Raw genomic sequence first — 17487 nt, 5'->3', positions numbered from 1 at the left:
ACTGTGATCAGCCTCAATCTTTGTTTCAATACATTCTACGTAGATTAAGATCTTTTTAATCATTTCACTGAAGCCTATCATCACTGTTAGTTCTGATTCATTTCTCTTTCCTCTCCAAATTTTCAACCTTTTGTTTTTAATATTGAGAGAAGAACTTTCAGTCAAAAACTCACTCACCTTTGTCTAGCACAAAGGCATCTGAACTTTTTACTCCATCCTGGATGCGGCTGCATGTGATTCTGATTTCCAGTAGCCTCCCGGATCAACATATCCTTTAACAAGGATGTGGGGAGTTTACTTGTTTTTCCCACACTTGACAATTGCATAAGGATTGTATCATTCAGTTTTTCTGGAAATTTGAGACTGCCTCTCTCGCTACAGCCAGCCTCAAACCAAAACCTTTTGGTGCAAGAAGAGACCAACTTACTGAGCAGTGCTGCACTGGCCTGAAGGAGGCTGGGCAGGGCCTAGAATGGAGTGAGACCCAGCTGAGTGATGAGCAATGTTACCCTAAACTGCCTACTTTTCCAGCTCGCCCTCATTACAGAGTGTGTGACATGCTTGTTGAACTGCAAAGTCCTGTGTGTGACCTTCTGCAGCATCAAGGCAGGTGATGATTTTGCATGGCAGAGGTGCAAGAGGGAGGACTCTGCCCAAGACCGCACTGATTGCTGCAAACTGATAACAGAGGCAAGAGTCTGCTAAAGAGTTACAGTAGAGGTAGCACCAGCACAGACAGGGATTTGCTTTTGACAGTGGAGGGACTGGGGAACCTCAAGGACCAAAGTGATAAGAGTAAAAAGAAATGTAATAATAGGAGGTTAGCTGTGTAAGGACTGACACATATTTATGCTCTGAAATTTTTGTTTGGAAATAATAGCAGGTGAGAAAGAAGTGTGTGACATAGCCCTTCACATGCTACCAATAAACCTTTGGTTGGATGTAGGTGCACAGAGATGAAAAGTCATGTTATTTGCAGCAGCAAGGAATCAATAATTCCACTGCAGGAGGGAAGCAGAGATCTGAGAGCTGCATGCAAGTGACAATCTCCCCATGATGATGAATTCAGGCTTGGTGCAGAGGCACAAGGCTACAGCATAGCCATAGCAGCTGTCCAGAGAAATGGCCCTATCTTTCTTGCAACAGTTTGGGGCAAATTAGCATTCAGTGACACAGTCACATGGTGAGAAATACCAAATTTAAACCTTATGTCTCAGATGTCCTGCACACCATGAGGCCTGCTGATGTGGCAGCAAAAACTCTCTCCTCCTTCCTTGCACAGAGATGACCCTTGAGATAGTTTCCACCTTGCCCTGCTTCTTTCCATTCTCTCACATGCACAAGGTGATTTCTCATAGTAACTAATGGCATGTCAAGGGTTCCCTTGCACCTTTGCTTACCAATGACCAGCCCAGAAGGGCGGGATGGGAGGAGCAGAGGTGCTCACTGACTGATATTGTTGGTGCTGTGGGGATGTGGATGCTTCCTGATGCTCCTGCTGGAAGGAGGAAGGTGTTCCTGACTGATCTGTTGGCAATGCATTGGCTCTCTTCTCCAAAATACCATATCCCAGTGACCAGAGAAGATAGTCTGGAGCAGAGGAGATAAGACTCTGCTGGTCTGACCCAGACCCAGTTTGAAGTGATAGCTACTCTGGCGGAACTGGCAATAATGCAGGATGAATTTCCCCTCCAAAGGACTCTTTTGTTTGGAACATCACCAGCAACTGCAACCTGCTTGCATGCCTGAATTATCAAGGAGATCTGGTTGCCAGTACAGTTGTTGCTCCAGGTAGTGCACTGATAGGGATGCCTACAAGGGTCCTGTGATGAGGAGGTCCTGCCCTTGCTGCTCTCCATGTGCTAGAGCTCAAAGACAACAATCTGTGCCAGACATCCAATGCTTGGTAAGATGCAAACACCAGCAAATCCCCCAGGTGCTCTCTGGTATACCTTACCTACTTGAAGAAGAGAATGTGTTTATTCTAGGCTCTTCTAGGCTCAGTAGAAGTGACTTTTAACCCTGCAAGAATCTTGAGGGAGAGGCTTGCAAAGGTAGCTCTTCAGTTGCAAGAAACTAGGAAAGAAGGGGAGAGGGAGAGTTACAGGGGCCATGACACTATCAACAAAACAGGGCTTAGGTGGGATTACTTCAAGCGTTTGCATAAAGGCAAGGAGGCACCTACAAGACAAGACTATGGGGAGACCTCTAGTACCTTCTGGGAAATCAGCATGTTCTGATACCTCTCTGAAGTGCTTGTGCTCAGGCACTTCATGCAGCATAGGGAATAAACAGGAGGAGTTAGAGTTCTGTGTGCAGCTGCGGGTGTATAATCGCATTGCGATCACTGAGGCGTGGTGGGACAACCAGAAGGCTACATGGATGGACACAGGCTCTTCAGGAAGGAAAGGCCAGGAAAACGAGGAGCGGGATTCATGTGTTACGTGTGAGAGCAGCTGGAATATAAGGAGCTCTGCCGAGGGTGGATGATGAGCTGTCTGTGAACTTGTGGGCAAAGATGAAGGGCAGACCAATACAGGTGACGCTGCTATGGGTGTTTGCTAAAGGCCACCTGATCAGGAAGAGGCACTTGATGAGGCCTTATACAGACAGCTGGAAGTAGACTCATGATCGCAGGCCCAGGTTCTCATGAGGGACTGCAGTCACCCTGATATCAGCAAAGCATGAACAAACTAGGAGGCTGCTGAAGAGCATCAAGAAAAACTTCCTATACAGAAGGTGGAAACTGGGACAGGTAACCTAGGAGGGATATAGGGAAGCTGCTTCAGTATGCATGGCTGGTGCTAGGAAGGTCAAGGCCCACCTGGAGTTTAATCTTGTGAGGGATGTCAAGAGTAAGAATGACTTCCATAAATATGCCAGTAATAAAAGGAAGAGTGGGGGAAATGTGGGCCCACTGCTGGATGGGGCAGGGGCTCTCGTAACAAATGATACAGAAAAGGCAGAGGTACAGAATGCCTCCTTTGCCTCAGTCTTTGCGAGTAAGACTGTCCCTTAGAAATCAGGGACAAAGTCTTGAAAAAAAGACAACTTTCCCTTGATGGAGGAGGATTGGGCTAAAGATCACTTATGTAAACTGGACATAGATAAGTCCATGGGTACTATCGGATGTGCCCACAAGAACTGAGGAGGCGGGACAATGTCATGGAAAGGCCATTCTCAATTATCTATGAAAGGTCATTATGATCAGAAAAGGTACCTGAAGATGGAAGAACATGAATGTCACTGCAAGAAGGAAGGAAGGAAGACCCACGGAACTAAGGCCCAGTCATTTTCATCTCCATCCCAGGAAAGGAGCAGCTCATCCTGAACACCATTACAAAGAGACAAAAAGATGATGAAGGTGCTGGAGCATCTGTTATATGACAGAACACAGAGAGCTGAGATTGTTTAGTCCAGAGAAGAGAGGGATCAGGAGGACATCTAAGCTATGAGCATTAGTATGTGAAAGAGCACACAGCAGAGCCTTTTTCAGTGGTGTCCAGTGATGGGATGAGAGGCAATGGGCTCACACTGATATGCAGGCAATTGCAACTAAACATAAGAAAACTTTTTTTTTTTTTCCCTTACTGCAAGGGTAATCTAGGACTGGAGCAGATTGTTCAGAGAGGTTGTGGAGTCTCCTCCACCCTTGGAGGTGTTTAGAACATGACTGGACATCATCCTGTGCCTCCTGTTCCAGCTGATTTTGCTGGGGTGGGGTGGAGGAATTGGACTAGATGACCACCAGAGGTCCTTGCCAACATCAACCCTTCTGTGCTTTGGGGAGAAGCAACCAGCAGAGAAATGCCCTTTCCACTTAGTCCTGTCAAGTGGGATCAAAGCCCGTAGGATGAAACCTGCTGTCGGCAAGACCCATCTTGGTCTCCTTTCCTGCTTTAGGGTGTTCCAGGTTGACCCTGGCCTGAGTTTTCTCACTCTGGCCTCCTCCTCCAGCCCCGCAGCAGCTCTCATGATGTCTGTGCTGTTGTTGTGGATGAGGGGGGAATGATACACTTCACTTGTAACAGAGAAACAGCAGCATGGTTATTGAGGTAAGATAGTGACTTAACAGCATTCAGTTGTAAATAAGACAATGATTTAATGAGAGCTGATGGAAAAGTTCACTCAGTTATTTACTCCATGGAAGACAGTGTCAGATAAAAGTTTGAAGCAGACCTTCCTGTCAAGTCATGAGGTTCAGATTGGACCCCCCACCCTGGGACCCACCTGCTTTCCAAGCTCTTTCTCAGAGGAGTCTAGGTGCAGCTGGATCCAGTCTTAGTCTCAGACTTGGTCAACAGTTTATGTCCAAAGGATTTATGTATACATTGAATCAGCGATAGAACTTAACAAAGTTTTGCCAAGCTTCTGCATCAATCACTTACCAAGGATCTGTTGTGGGTAGGGAATCTCCCAGCCTTGGGGAGTAACCTTGAGAGGCGTCCCTGCTCCAGGGGAGGTTCTGCAGTGCAGCCCGCTGCTGTGCAGAAGAGCCCAACCAGCTCTGGACTGCTCATATTTATGGAGGGAGATGATTGACTCAGCCATATTTGCATACTAGCAGACTTTATTTGGAGCTTGCCCCTGCCTGAGTGCCCCTGCCTGAGTGCTGTTTTCAGAGAGGGCAGGATGGGGAGGCAGAAGGTGACCACATCAGTGGTGAGGGGAAGGAGAGCACTGCCACAGCTGTGCCCCAGGTGACCATGTCAGGTGCACTGGCTGGCAAGTCTGTGAGCTGCATTCCTTGTGTCCTTCATTGTCTTCTGCATCCCCTTTTCGGTCACTGCAGGGCTATGTGATAGGCGCTGATGCCAGCCAGGAGGCAGCAATGACCAAGCATGGTCTTCAGCCATACTTGCAGTAACAGCCCTAAAGGCAACAGAGCCTTCAGGCAACACCATCCATGCTCCCACCACCTGCAATAAGCATGCCCACCCAGCCCAAGCTGCACAGGGCTCCCTGGGACAGAAAGTGCAGTGCAGAAGACTGGGAAATAACATGATCACAGCAGAGCTGTGATCAAGCAAAAGCTCTGTTTGGAGTTGGTTAATGCACCATGGGCACCTGAAGAGCTGGGCAGAAGGGCTTTGGCTGCATGGTCTGAATGAGAGTGAATGCCACCAGCTCTGAGTCTGGAACTATTCCTGGCAGAAATAGCAGGTCATGCTAAACTTTTCTGATGACTTGGCAGTAGGAGCTGACTCTATAACAACTCCTGTAGCTGAAGCTTTGAGAGGCAGGAGCTGGAAAACAGACAATGCAGGGACAGCAGCCATGAAAGGGAAGGGCCACCCGTGTGAAATCCAACATGAGCTCTACAAAGAGCTATATTCTGAGCAAGGGAATATGCATGTCAGAGAGGAGGTCTGACATTGTAGGAGGAAGATCAGAGTTTATAAAATTGCACATTTCTTCCTGTGGCAAAGTGGAACATTTTCTTGTTTCATGCAGAAACTCAGAAGTGTAGCACTCTCGGATCTCTGGATGAAGGCACGTGCTAGGAACACTTGGAGAAACTCTCTCCTGCATTGGTACTTGAAATGGGTGTTTACTGAGACCAATAAAGAAATATGTAAAAATATACATACATATATAAAGAAATCTTGCAGGATGCCTGAAACCTGGTATTCAACTTTGGAAATCTGGGTCTATTTTCTGTGATAATTTCTTTGGGACAGGCTTTGTGAGAAGAAATTTTGATGTTTGTGTCTGTCTCTCACCTACTGACATACCAAACCTGGCCTTGGGGGCCCATGGAGAAATCTAATCTCCTTGAATTTGGGAAATGCTGAAGGTGGTTTTGTTCTGATTGTTTTTTAAATTAGATGCCTAAAACTCAGTATTTCTAGATATCAGTCAGCCATGCGCAGTGACAAAGAGCAACAGAATCAGGACCAAAGGCAGTATTTGAGGAAGCGGATTATCCTCCTCTACTCAGGACTGACGAGATGATATCTAGATGCTGTGCCCAGCACTGGACCTACTCGTCTCCTTGAGGATACCCAGCAATTGCCTAGCTGCAGCCTTAGGCAACCTGTGCTAAACAGGGCTTGAACCAGGACCGCCCCCTTCCCACTAGCATGAGGCCATGATCTCTGGAACAATTTTTTTAAAATCTCTTTCCGTAAGGACAACGTTACAGATTTTCCCATTGCTTTCCTCAGGGAGAAGTTTTTCCCCAGTTTTCTATGGATTTTTTTTTCCTCCTCCAGATGAGCTGCCCTGGAGTTCCCTATTATCTGAATGAATCAAGAAACAGCAATAGCACTATTTGGCATTTCCAGTTTGGGCTGCCCTGAGGGTGACAAAAGCTTCACGCTGCACCATGTGACAGGGGAAATGGCTCATAGACTTCCCTTTTTCTAACACCTCACAGGGAAATTTTTTAGCTGGGGGAAACAGCAGTGTCTCCAGCAGCTTCTCTGCTCTGTAGCAGGGAATAGATATTAGAAACTGAATGAAAATACAACTAAATTGACCACTGGGATTCATATTTTAGGAAAAAAACATGCATCAATATTTTCAGTTCTATGGCCCAACTATAGAATGGGGCAAGGCTGGCCCTGTCTAAGAGCATGAACAAACTCAGTAACCATGGAACAGGCAAAGTTGAGGGACTTGTTGCTCTGGGTAATGCCCCACCATTGCAGGGAGTTAAGACTTGCACAGAGCCCCTAAAACAGGAAGGAGAGGCCTGGCCCCGGCCCTGGGGATGGTTTTCTCCCTGCCCAGCTCGTACTCAGAAAGGCCACAGAGGTCCCTCGTACTACCGCTCGAGACTCCAGCCTGGGACCAGAGCTTCCCTACAGCCACAGGACCCACATCCTGTCTTTGTCCTCCCAGAAGAGTCAGCTCCAGACCACTCATCAGGCCTTGCCCACACACCTCGGCTTGACACCAAACCTGCCCATTAGTGCACTTTTAATAAAGTGCTTTAAATAGAAAGCTGGAATTAGAGAGAGAAGTTCTCTGACTTCTGGCTTGTCCATTTGGGATATGCTTCTCTCTACAGGGAGAGCTCTCCATAGGGAGGCTTTGGTGCTAATTACAAGAGATGAAGTGTTCTGCACTTTGTCAAACATCATGGTTTTGTGTGACTTGTAAACAAGCCACAAAGGGAGCTGTTAAAAGTTTGTTTGAGGCATACACTCATGCAATAACTTTGAATCTTTTTACATCAGCTGTAATCTTAATGAGAAAAATCTTAATGAGAAAGAGAGCATGTATGTAATGTGGAAGAAGGGCCAGGCCATATGGGAAGAATATAGGAACAGTGAGAGAGGAATGGTGAGAATATAGGAACAGAGAATGCAGGGATGCAATGAGGAACGCCAAGGCCATTTAGAGTTAGCAAGAGATGTTGGGGCAACAGGAAGGGCTTCTACAAATACATCAGCAGCAAGAGGAAGACTAGGGAAAATGTTAGTCCGCATGCTGAATGAGGAGGGTGCCTTGGTGACGGAGCATGCAGAGAAGGCAGAGCTACTAAATGCCTTCTTTGCCCCAGTCTTTACTGCTAAGGCCAGTCCCCAAGAACTACTGAGCCCGGAGACAAGAGAGAGAACCAGGAGAGAGGAGGAGTTTCTGCTGGTTGAGGAGGATTGGATTAGGGATTATTTAGTCAAACTGGACACCCATAAATCTATGGACCTAGATGTGATGCACCCAAGAGTGCTGAGGGAACTGGCAGGGGTTATTGCTCAGCTGCTCTCCATCATCTTTGAGAGGTCATGGAGGGCGGAGGAGGTGCTGGAGGACTGGAAGAAACCAAGGTCACTCCAGTCTTCAAACAGGGCAAGAGGGAGGAGTTGGGAAACTACAGGCCGGTCAGCCTCACCTCAATCCCTGGAAAGGTGATGGAGCAGCTCATCCTAGATACTATCTCTAGGTATGTCAAGGAAAAGAAGATTATCAGGAGTAGTCAGCATGGATTCACCAAGGGGAAGTCGTGTTTGACAAACCTGATTGATAGCCTTCTACAATGAGGTGACTGGCTGAATGGAGAATCATGGATGTTGTCTACCTTGACTCAGCAAGGCATTTGACACAGTCTCCCATAACATCCTCATAGGGAAGGTGAAGACTGAATGGTAGAGCCCAGAGGGTGCAGATAAATGGGGCCGAGCCCACTTGGAAGCCTGTGGCCAGTGGTGTCCCACAGGGGTCAGTACTGGGCCCAGTGCTCTTCAGCTTGTTCATCGATGACTTGAACAAGGGCACAGAGTGCACTCCTATTAAGTTTGCAGATGACACCAAACTGGGAGGAGTGGCTAACCTTCCCAACGGCTGTGCTGCCGTTCAGAGAGACTCAGACAGGATGGAAAGTTGGGCAGAGAGGAACCTCATGCAGTTCAAGAACAAGTGCCAACTCCTGCACCTGGGGAGGAATAGCCCCAAACACCAGTACAGATTAGGGGTTGACCTACTGGAAAGCAGCTCCGCAGAGAGGGATTTGGGAGTCCTGGTTGACAACAAGTTAACCATGAGTCAACAACGTGCCCTCGTATCCAAGAAGGCCAATGAGATCCTGCCCCACATCACAGAAGTGTTGCCAGCAGGTCGAGGGAGGGGATCCTCCCCCTCTCCTCAGCTCTGGTGAGGTCACACCTGGAGTATTGGGTGCAGTTCTGGGCTCCTCAGTACAGGAAGGACATTGAGCTTCTAGAGAGGGTCCCGCACAGAGCCACAAAGATGATGAAGGGACAGGAGCATCTATCGTATGAGGAAAGGCTAAATGAGATGGGCATGTTTAGTCTAGAGAAGGCTGAGAGGAGATTTGATCAACATGTTCAAGTACCCGAGGGGTGATTGTAGGGAGGATGGGCCAGGCTCTTCTCCATGGTGGCTGGTGACAGGACAAGGGATAACAGGTGTAAGTTGAAACATCGGAAGTTTAATCTCCACATGAGGAAAAACTTCTTTAACTGTGAGGGTGACAGAGCCCTGGAACAGGCTGCCCAGAGAGGTTGTGGAGTCTCCTTCTCCAGAGATTTTTTCAAAACCCACCTGGATGCCACCTTGTGTCATGTGCTTTAGGTGTCTCTGCTTGAGCAGTGCAGTTGGGCTAGATGATCTCTTGAGGTCCCTTCCAACCTTAACCACTCTGTGATTCTGTAATTCTGTAATCAATTGCATCATAATGTAAATGACACAGAATAAGAAACGGCAAAAGTATGTCTTTTTTTTCTACCTAGACTTCCCATCCTTGACACACGATCTAGATAAATATATATATATATGCACTAAGTTGTTAAAGCATTAAAGGAAAAGAATTTATATAACATTTCTTTAGCAATCAATGTGAAACAGATATTCAAATAACATTCAAATTTTCAATAAATTATTGCAAGGAGAAACACACAGAAGAATTTCCACTGTAATTTGTATACGGGTTTGGCCTCTCTGCCCAAACTTCTGCTCTGCTCTGAGGCAGTGTATCTATGTTATATATGCAAAAATACCCAAGAGATTCCTCAAATCTATGCATGATAGCTTTCTGAAACAGAAGATCAAGGAAATGATGAAGTGAGAGGTTTTGCTGGACCTGTTGTCTTGTGTTCTGGGGTTATTTAGTGTGGAAAGGAAGAGGCTCTGGGGAGACCTTATCACTCTCTACAACTATCTGGAAGGAGCTTGCAGTGAGGCGGGGATCGATCTCTTCTCCAGAATAACTATATATATATGTATGCACCAGGGGAGGTTGAGGTTAGACATTAGGAAGAATTTCTACACGGAAAGAGTAATCAAGTATTGGAACAGGCTGCCCAGGGAAGTGGTGGAGTCACCCTCCCTGGCCGCGTTGAAGAACCGTGTAGATGAGGCACTTAGGGACATGGTTTAGCAGGTATGATGTTGAAGGGTTTACGGTTGGACTCAATTATCTTGAAGGTCTTTTCCAACCATAATGATTCTAGGATTATATGATACACACAGGCAATGAAGACCCAGCTGGGCATGCAAAGGTCAGGATCTTGGCTGCAGTTCCCCAGAAAGGTGGAACTTAAGATCTCGAGAGGATAGAGGAGCACAATAGGTGTCAGGACCTTGTGGGCATTAATAGGCCTTAATGACTCTGACCAGCCTCACCCGAGGCCTGCACACAACACCTCTCCACAGCACCAGCCTCACATATAAGCTCAGGTCTGGGCCTTAGTCTGTGTCTGAGTTGTGCTGGGGGAGTGGTGGTTGCTGGTGAAGTTGTAGCTCTGCCTGTGCCTTGTCACGGGCCCTGATGTACAGTCTGAATTCCTGGCTTGTCCTCTGATCTGTCTTGTAACCGTGGACTTCATTTTTTTCCTTGGCCTGTGGAATGACTTCCTAACTTGACCCTCGACCTTCCTTGTCACCGTGGATTTGCCTGACAACATGGACTTTTAACGTTGACATTGATATGACCATGAACCTTGACGTGATCCTTATTGGTCTTCCTTTTTTGCTTCACTTTGTTGCAATGAGGATGGGTTCTGACTGGTGAGAGTCCTGCTCTTCCAGGTGTGTTATTATATTTGTCTCACCATACTTTATGGTTCAGACAGCCCTTGCTGTTCCCTGATAAAGATCAAGATCACAACTGTGAGCTTCGGGAGAACAAATTTTAGCCTGTTCAGGCAACTGCTTGTAAAAAAATCCCATGGGCTATGGTCCTGGAGAGGAGGCCTAGCTAATTTTCAAAGATAATCTCCTTCAGACTCAAGAATGGTCCACCCATGAGCAGTAGATCAAGCAAAGACAGCAAGAGATCTGTGTAGATGAACAAGTTGCTCCTAACTTAACTCAGGCATAAAAAGAAAGTATCCAAAGGAGGATTATAGAGACCCTGTTTGAGCATGCAATTAGGGCGTTAGATGAGCCAAAGCTCACCTGAAGTTGAATCAGGTGAGGGATGTGAAAGGCAGCAAGTAAAGCTTCTATAGGTCTATCACCAGCAAAAGAAGGACTAAGGAAATCTGGTCCTGCTGTTGAATGGAACAGGTAGCCTGCTAACCAAAGATAAAGAAAAGTCCAAAGTAATCACTGCTGTCCTCACCTTGGTCTTTAAATTGCTTTAAATTACTTAAAAGCAAATTAAGAATTCCTTCCAGCAACCCCATGTCCCTGAGACCTGGGAAAGTCTGGAGCAAGGATGACACCCTCAGTGAAGAAAGATCAGCTTAGGGGATACTTAAACAAAGCAGACATACACAAGTCCATGGGCCCCAATGGGATGTACCCATGAATGCTGAGGAAGTTGGCCAATGTCATTCACAGCCAGTCTCAATTATCTTTGAAAGGTCATGGTGATCAGGAGTGGTGCCTGAGGACTGGAAGAAAGCAAATATCACTCCTAACTTCAATAAAATCAAGAAGGAAAATCCAGGAAGCTACAAGCTGATCCCTGTGAAGGTGATAAAGTGAATTTTCCTGGCAGCCATATCTAAACACATTAAGGGCAAGGAAGTGATTGGGAATAGTCAGTTTGGCTTTACAAAAGCGAAATCATACCCAGCCAACCTAACAGCTTTCTACAATGAAATAACTGGCTTGGTGAATAAGGAGAGAGCAGTGGAAGTTGTTTATCTTGACTTTAGCAAGGCTTTCAGCACTGTCCCATGACATCCTCATTGACAAACTAGTGACCTATGGACTAGATATCTATATCATGAGGCTGAGTGGAAACTGGCTGACCTACTGGGCTCAGAGGGTTACAGTCCAGCAGAAAGTCACCCTGGAGGCCAGACACTTGTGACATCTCCCAGGGGTTGATACTGATGCCAGGACCAATTTAATATCTTTACCAGCGACTTGACAGATGCAACAGAGTGTGCGCTCAGTAAGTCTGCTGATTAATCCAAAACTAGGAGGAGTGGCTGATATACAAGAGGTGTGCTGCCAGTCATAGAGACCTTCAGAGGCTGGAGAAAAGATGGGGATCCATAGCAGATTTCGTGAAACTCAGAGAAAAACACCAAGTCCTGCAGCTAGGGAGGAAGAGCCACATGCATCAGTAGCCAGTGGGGGCCAGTGGGCTAGAGAGCACTTTTGCAGAAAGAATCTGATAGTCCTGGTGGACACCAAGTTGAGCAAGAGCCAGCAATGCACTCTTGTGCCAAAGAAGACCTGCAGCATCCTGAGCTGTGTTATGAAGTATTTCCAGCAGACTGAGCAATACGATCCTTCCTCTCTGCTCAGGCCTGGTGAGACTGCATGTGAGTGCTGTGTCCATCTCCGGGCTTCTTGTGTAAGAGAGAAATCAACATACTGCAGTGAGCTCAGCAAAGAGTCAGGGGCATGGTTAAGGGATTGAGCCTCAGACATAAAAGGAAAGGCTGAGGGACTGTGATGGTTTAGCCCAGAAAACGAGGAGGCTCTGAGGGGTTTATCAGTGTCTATAAAAACCTGATGGGAGGCAGAGTCAGATTCTTATTAGTTGTACCCTGTAAATAGAAAAAAGGCAACAGGTATAAAATGAAACACAGGAAATTTAATTTAAAATAACTTTCTTAAAAAAAACAAGGTCCTGAGCAACCTGCTTTAGCTGACCCTTCTTTGAGAAGGAAGGGTTGGACTAGACAAACCCTGGAGGTGCCTTCCAACCACCAACTTTCTGTGATTCTGTCACTTGGGTACATGTGATGTGTGCTGGAGCCTACATAATCCTCACTGGACTCCAGAGCATGGCTATGGTAGAGCACAGCTGTAGATACTTGGAGGGCACGTGGGCAGCAAAGAACATGAGCTGCAGGTCAGTCCCTCCCTGTGCGGCAGCAATTTGCTTGAAGCCATGTCAGGACTCTGATGCTATTTCATGTTTCCTTTTGTGTATTTGACCTGCCCTTATTCAGTAGATAGTGTCCAGCTTTTGCCACAACTGCAAAATAATAAAATGTTGATTACAGTAGAAACAAGATTTGACTCATTAAATCTGACTACATGAGCACTTGCCTTTCTCATAAAGAGACATCTACTTTGCAGTGCTCCTTAGAAAAGTCATAACATGCTAAAAAATTAATTGGCTTTGGTCTTAAAGCAGGCTTATTGTTTTCATGTATAAAGACAAGAACCAGTGAAGATAGAGTCTGAGAAAAAAGCCACAGAATAAAGTGAAAGGTAACACAGCAGTAATGCTGTTCATAGAAGACAGCACGCTCAAGAGTTTCAAGGAGAATCAGTACTGGAAACACCGAGATACTAATGAAAATGCAGTCTTAGATTTTAGAAATGAACAAATGTGCCTTCAGTGATCCAACCTACAACACCAGCTGCATTAGTTAAAATTTCAGAATTAACCTAAACTATGGGTTGCCCATATCCACATATCTTCTGTGAAGGAAACGGCATCTCACCAGGCTGATGTTCTTCAGGTCTATCAGCAAAATAATGGAAAATAGACAAAATCCAGAGCAAGAATCTAAGAAGCCAATTCATAATGTGGTTAAAAATGACTTGTTGATAGGTATCAGAGGGCTGGTGCGAATACACATCCAGCTGCTGCCACAGTGAGGGAATCAAGGGCTGCTGGAAGGTGTGAAAGCATCTGCAGGCTGTTTTTGGTCCCTTTCCTCATCATTGCTAATGCTTGATTTGCTTTTGAATGCTGTCAGCTGCTTTACTGAAAATGTCACATACTAGACGTGCATCTTGTAGGGGAATAGCAGTCCAAAATGCCTCGTGAAAACTGTTGGTAGAACACAAAAAGGTGACAAAATTCAGTTGTCCTTCAATAAGTGGGAGCTACAAACATCCTTGTGCTGGTCAGAGAATCAAGAGAGGAAAACACCAGTTTCAGCTGAAGAGGGGGCAGAATGTCCCCTGACAGTGGAGGAAGAACAACGAAATGGTTCCAAGAGCTTAGGAAGTTGGTAGATTTGTTGCTTTTTGTCTTGTTTGTTTAACAAAGGCTTCCCATAAGAAAGGGAGAATAAGTGTAGTGGAAGCTTACGGATACTAGGTATTTTCCACAGTGGATGCTTCATTTGTATTCTGACAGGTGTATCTCATCTCAAATCTCCTCTTTTGTGTAGTTTTAACAGACTTCCTGAAAATAAATGAATTGCCCACAGTCTTGGCAAGCACATCAGTGGGGGTGACACCAGCCCTCCCCGCAGTGGGGCCTTGTGGACAGGGACACCAGCCACCAGCTGCTGGCAGCCTGGAGCCAGCCCCATGCGACCAGGCATGGGCAGCAGTGGAGTCAGGGGGCTATTTCTGCAGTAGGGACCTTACAGCAGCTTTCAAGCCACTAAGGGCCACAGCAGGGCCTGCCGCTACATGCTGTTTGCAGGCAGCACAAGGTAGGTAGGAGCATGCGACAACCAATTGCTTTTGTCTAGAACAAAAAAATGGATTGCCAAGGCATACTCCTCTTATCACTGATGCACTGCTCCTCTGTTTTCATCAAGGCATTGATCTTTTCAGGCCATTGTGTCTATAGGTATTTCTCCTGGAGCGAAAAATGCCACTAGCAAGATGTCCTTGGAAAGATTCTCCAGAATCTGCTGCTGCATCCAAAATGCCTCAGTATTTTGGGAACTGTATGTCACCTAGCCTGCTACAGCAAGATGCAACTCCCCTCCCTAAACTCCACCTGCTGTTTCTAAATACCTCCTGCAAAGTCATGAAGCCTACAGGAAGAAAAGACCCAAGACAATCAATCATTGAGACATTGTCTATGTCACAAAAATGGCTTGCACAAAGCTAAAGGTCCAGCACATCAGTGAAGTCAGACACAGCTCCATTCTCAGTAATGGACAAAGTGTAACAGAGGAAGCAATTTGCACAGCAAGTTTATTTACTGAGCATGCTAGTCAGGCTCAACTTGAGGCCACACTTCGCTGTGTTAATAGGAGCCTGGCTAAGTTAAACTCACCTGGTGAAGGGTTATTGGGCACGAGGAAATAACCCTCCCTGAACCTGCAGGAACAGGCAACAGGAACACAGATCAGCACTGTTAGAAATATCTCCCACTGGCCCTTGCATTCAAACATCTGCATTCTGCTACACTGTGCCTACGCAGTACCTTTATCAACCAGGTTTTCTCTTGATTCACTCTTCTTCCTTCCACAATAGCCCAGAGAATCAAATCCCATCTTACACATTTTCATGCAACACCTAGAAACTGAGAAGCCACTTCTGCAAGTTCAGTAGCTGAAGCTGAGAATTTAAATTTAAAATGAGACTTGCTTATTATTTTCAGAGAAGGAAATAATAAGAAATTTTTTCAGAAATTTGCCCAATTCTCCAAATGCAAAGAGAGGTTATGAGAGTTAAGCAAATGGTTGAATAAATTAAATTAACAGGACTGAGGCACTTCAGAAAAATACTGGGGAGAAGACACTGTATGGCTCAACATCCTTGAGTCTAGTATTTAGGTACATTTTTCTGTGTGAGAAAAGTCCAGGCTAAGGCATTTGAGCCTTAGCAGTAAGGGAACAGCAATCAAAACTTAAACGCCAAAAAATGCATGTGAACCTTGCAGCATCAGACACAAATTCAGACTCAACTGGTAACCAAGTAACTTTATTTACACCATGATGTTTGGAACGCAAGTGGTAAGCAAGTGGTATAGAAAAAAAATCCTTATGAAGGAGAAAAAATAGGATAAGTCAGGCATTAATTACCAAGAACTCCTAAAAAGGGCTTGATATAAGTGTTAAAAACAAACCAAACACTCCTCCCTCTTCCACACCCAATGCCCCAAAACACCAATGTTTTCAACTTGTTCTATAAGTACGGACTGGGAAGAGGTAAAGGCAGAGCAAGAAGAGAAAGAGAGAGCCACATGGGCTCTCCTTCTGGAGAGCAGCTCTGCAGAGAAAGACCTGGGTGTCACGGTGGACAACAAGGGGACCATGTGGCAGCAGTGTGCCCTCGTGGCCAAGAAGGCCAATGGGATCCTGGGGTGCATTAAGAAGAGCATCTCCAGCAGGTCGAGGGAGGGGATCCTGCCCCTCTACTCAGCCCTGGTGAGGCCACATCTGGAGTATTGTGTCCAGTTCTGGGCCCCACAGGACAAGAGGGATATGGAGCTGCTGGAAAGAGTCCAGCGCAGGGCTATAAGGATAACCAGTGGCCTGGAACATCTGCCCTATGAGGAGAAGCTGAGGGAACTGGACCTGTTCAGCCTGGAGAAGAGAAGGCTGAGAGGGGACCTGAGCAGTGTCTAGAGGTACCTCAAGGGAGGCAGTGAGGAGGATGGTGCTGGCCTCTTTTCACTGGTGGCCACTGACAGAACTAGAGGTAATGGCCACAAACTGAAACACCAAAAGTTCCACAGGAACGTAAGGAAAAAATTTCTTAAGAGTCAGGGTGATGGAGCACTGGAACGGGTTGCCAAGAGAGGTTGTGGAATCTCCTTCTCTGGAGATCTTCAAAACCCGCTTGGACGCAGTCCTGTGCCACGTGCTCTAGGTGACCCTGCGTGTGCAGGGGGTGATCTCTAGAGGGTCCTTCCAACCTTAAGCATTCTATGATTCTATAATAGTGACTGTGATCTGATGACAAGTATTCTCTGAAAACACTGTACCATCAGCCAGTGTTCTTTATATTTGAAAGTTTAAGTGGGCCAACTTACCTGAATGTAATGACTATAAGTGACTAGGAAGATGAGCATTTAAAATAAGAAATATAAAATAGAAATTTAATGACATCCCAAAATAATACCCCAAAAAAGAAAGAAAAAAGTAGAATGGCAGAAGAAATGGTAAGGATTACCAGCTAGAAGAAAAAAAAAAATCAGACACTTGGGAAGCAATAAAATATCAGCCACCAGTAGCATTAAGGACATCAAGATTTCAGACCCATTAATGCATACTAGGTCATGCAGAGATCCACCACTAGATGCTGCTAGGGAGGAAAGAGGAAAAAAAAAAGGCAACAATGAATGAAAAATGCAGAAATATTCACCAGATCCTGTTGATCTGTATTTGGAACAAAATAAAGGCTGAATTTAATTTTGTATAACAATAAGGAGGGGACAGAGATGTTAATACTTTTACTAAAGGAAGATATATGGCAGCAGTTCCTACAATTAAGTATTTTTTCCAATCAAAATGCCCATCTTCCACATACGTATCTTAAAGGAACTATTTGAGACTGAAGTGTCTTTAGTTGGTGATAAAATAATGCATTGGTTAATATGAGACTCAGCCAACAATGCCTTAGTGACTAGCATCATTGATGTCACTCAATCACAAATTCAAAGAAGGCAGTCAAACTTCCTTTAAGTATGTTACAAATACTGCTTTGTTACTCAATCCTTCACTGATAAGATTAATCTGAAATTATTTTAGGGGTTGACCTGCTGGAAAGCAGTTCTGTAGAGAGGGATTTGGGAGTCCTGGTTGACAACAAGTTAACCGTGTGTCAACAATGTGCCCTCCTGGCCAAAAAGGCCAATGGGCTCCTGGCTGCATCAGGAGGAGTGTTGCCAGCAGGAAGAGGGAGGGGATCCTCCCCCTCTCCTCAGCTCTGGTGAGGTCACACCTGGAGTATTGGGTGCAGTTCTGG

Source organism: Tinamus guttatus, unplaced genomic scaffold (genome assembly GCF_059628265.1).
Source record: "Tinamus guttatus ecotype Peru unplaced genomic scaffold, ASM5962826v1 Tinamus_guttatus_pri_ptg000619l, whole genome shotgun sequence".
NCBI lineage: Eukaryota > Metazoa > Chordata > Aves > Tinamiformes > Tinamidae > Tinamus > Tinamus guttatus.
This window is presented reverse-complemented; position numbering follows the sequence as displayed.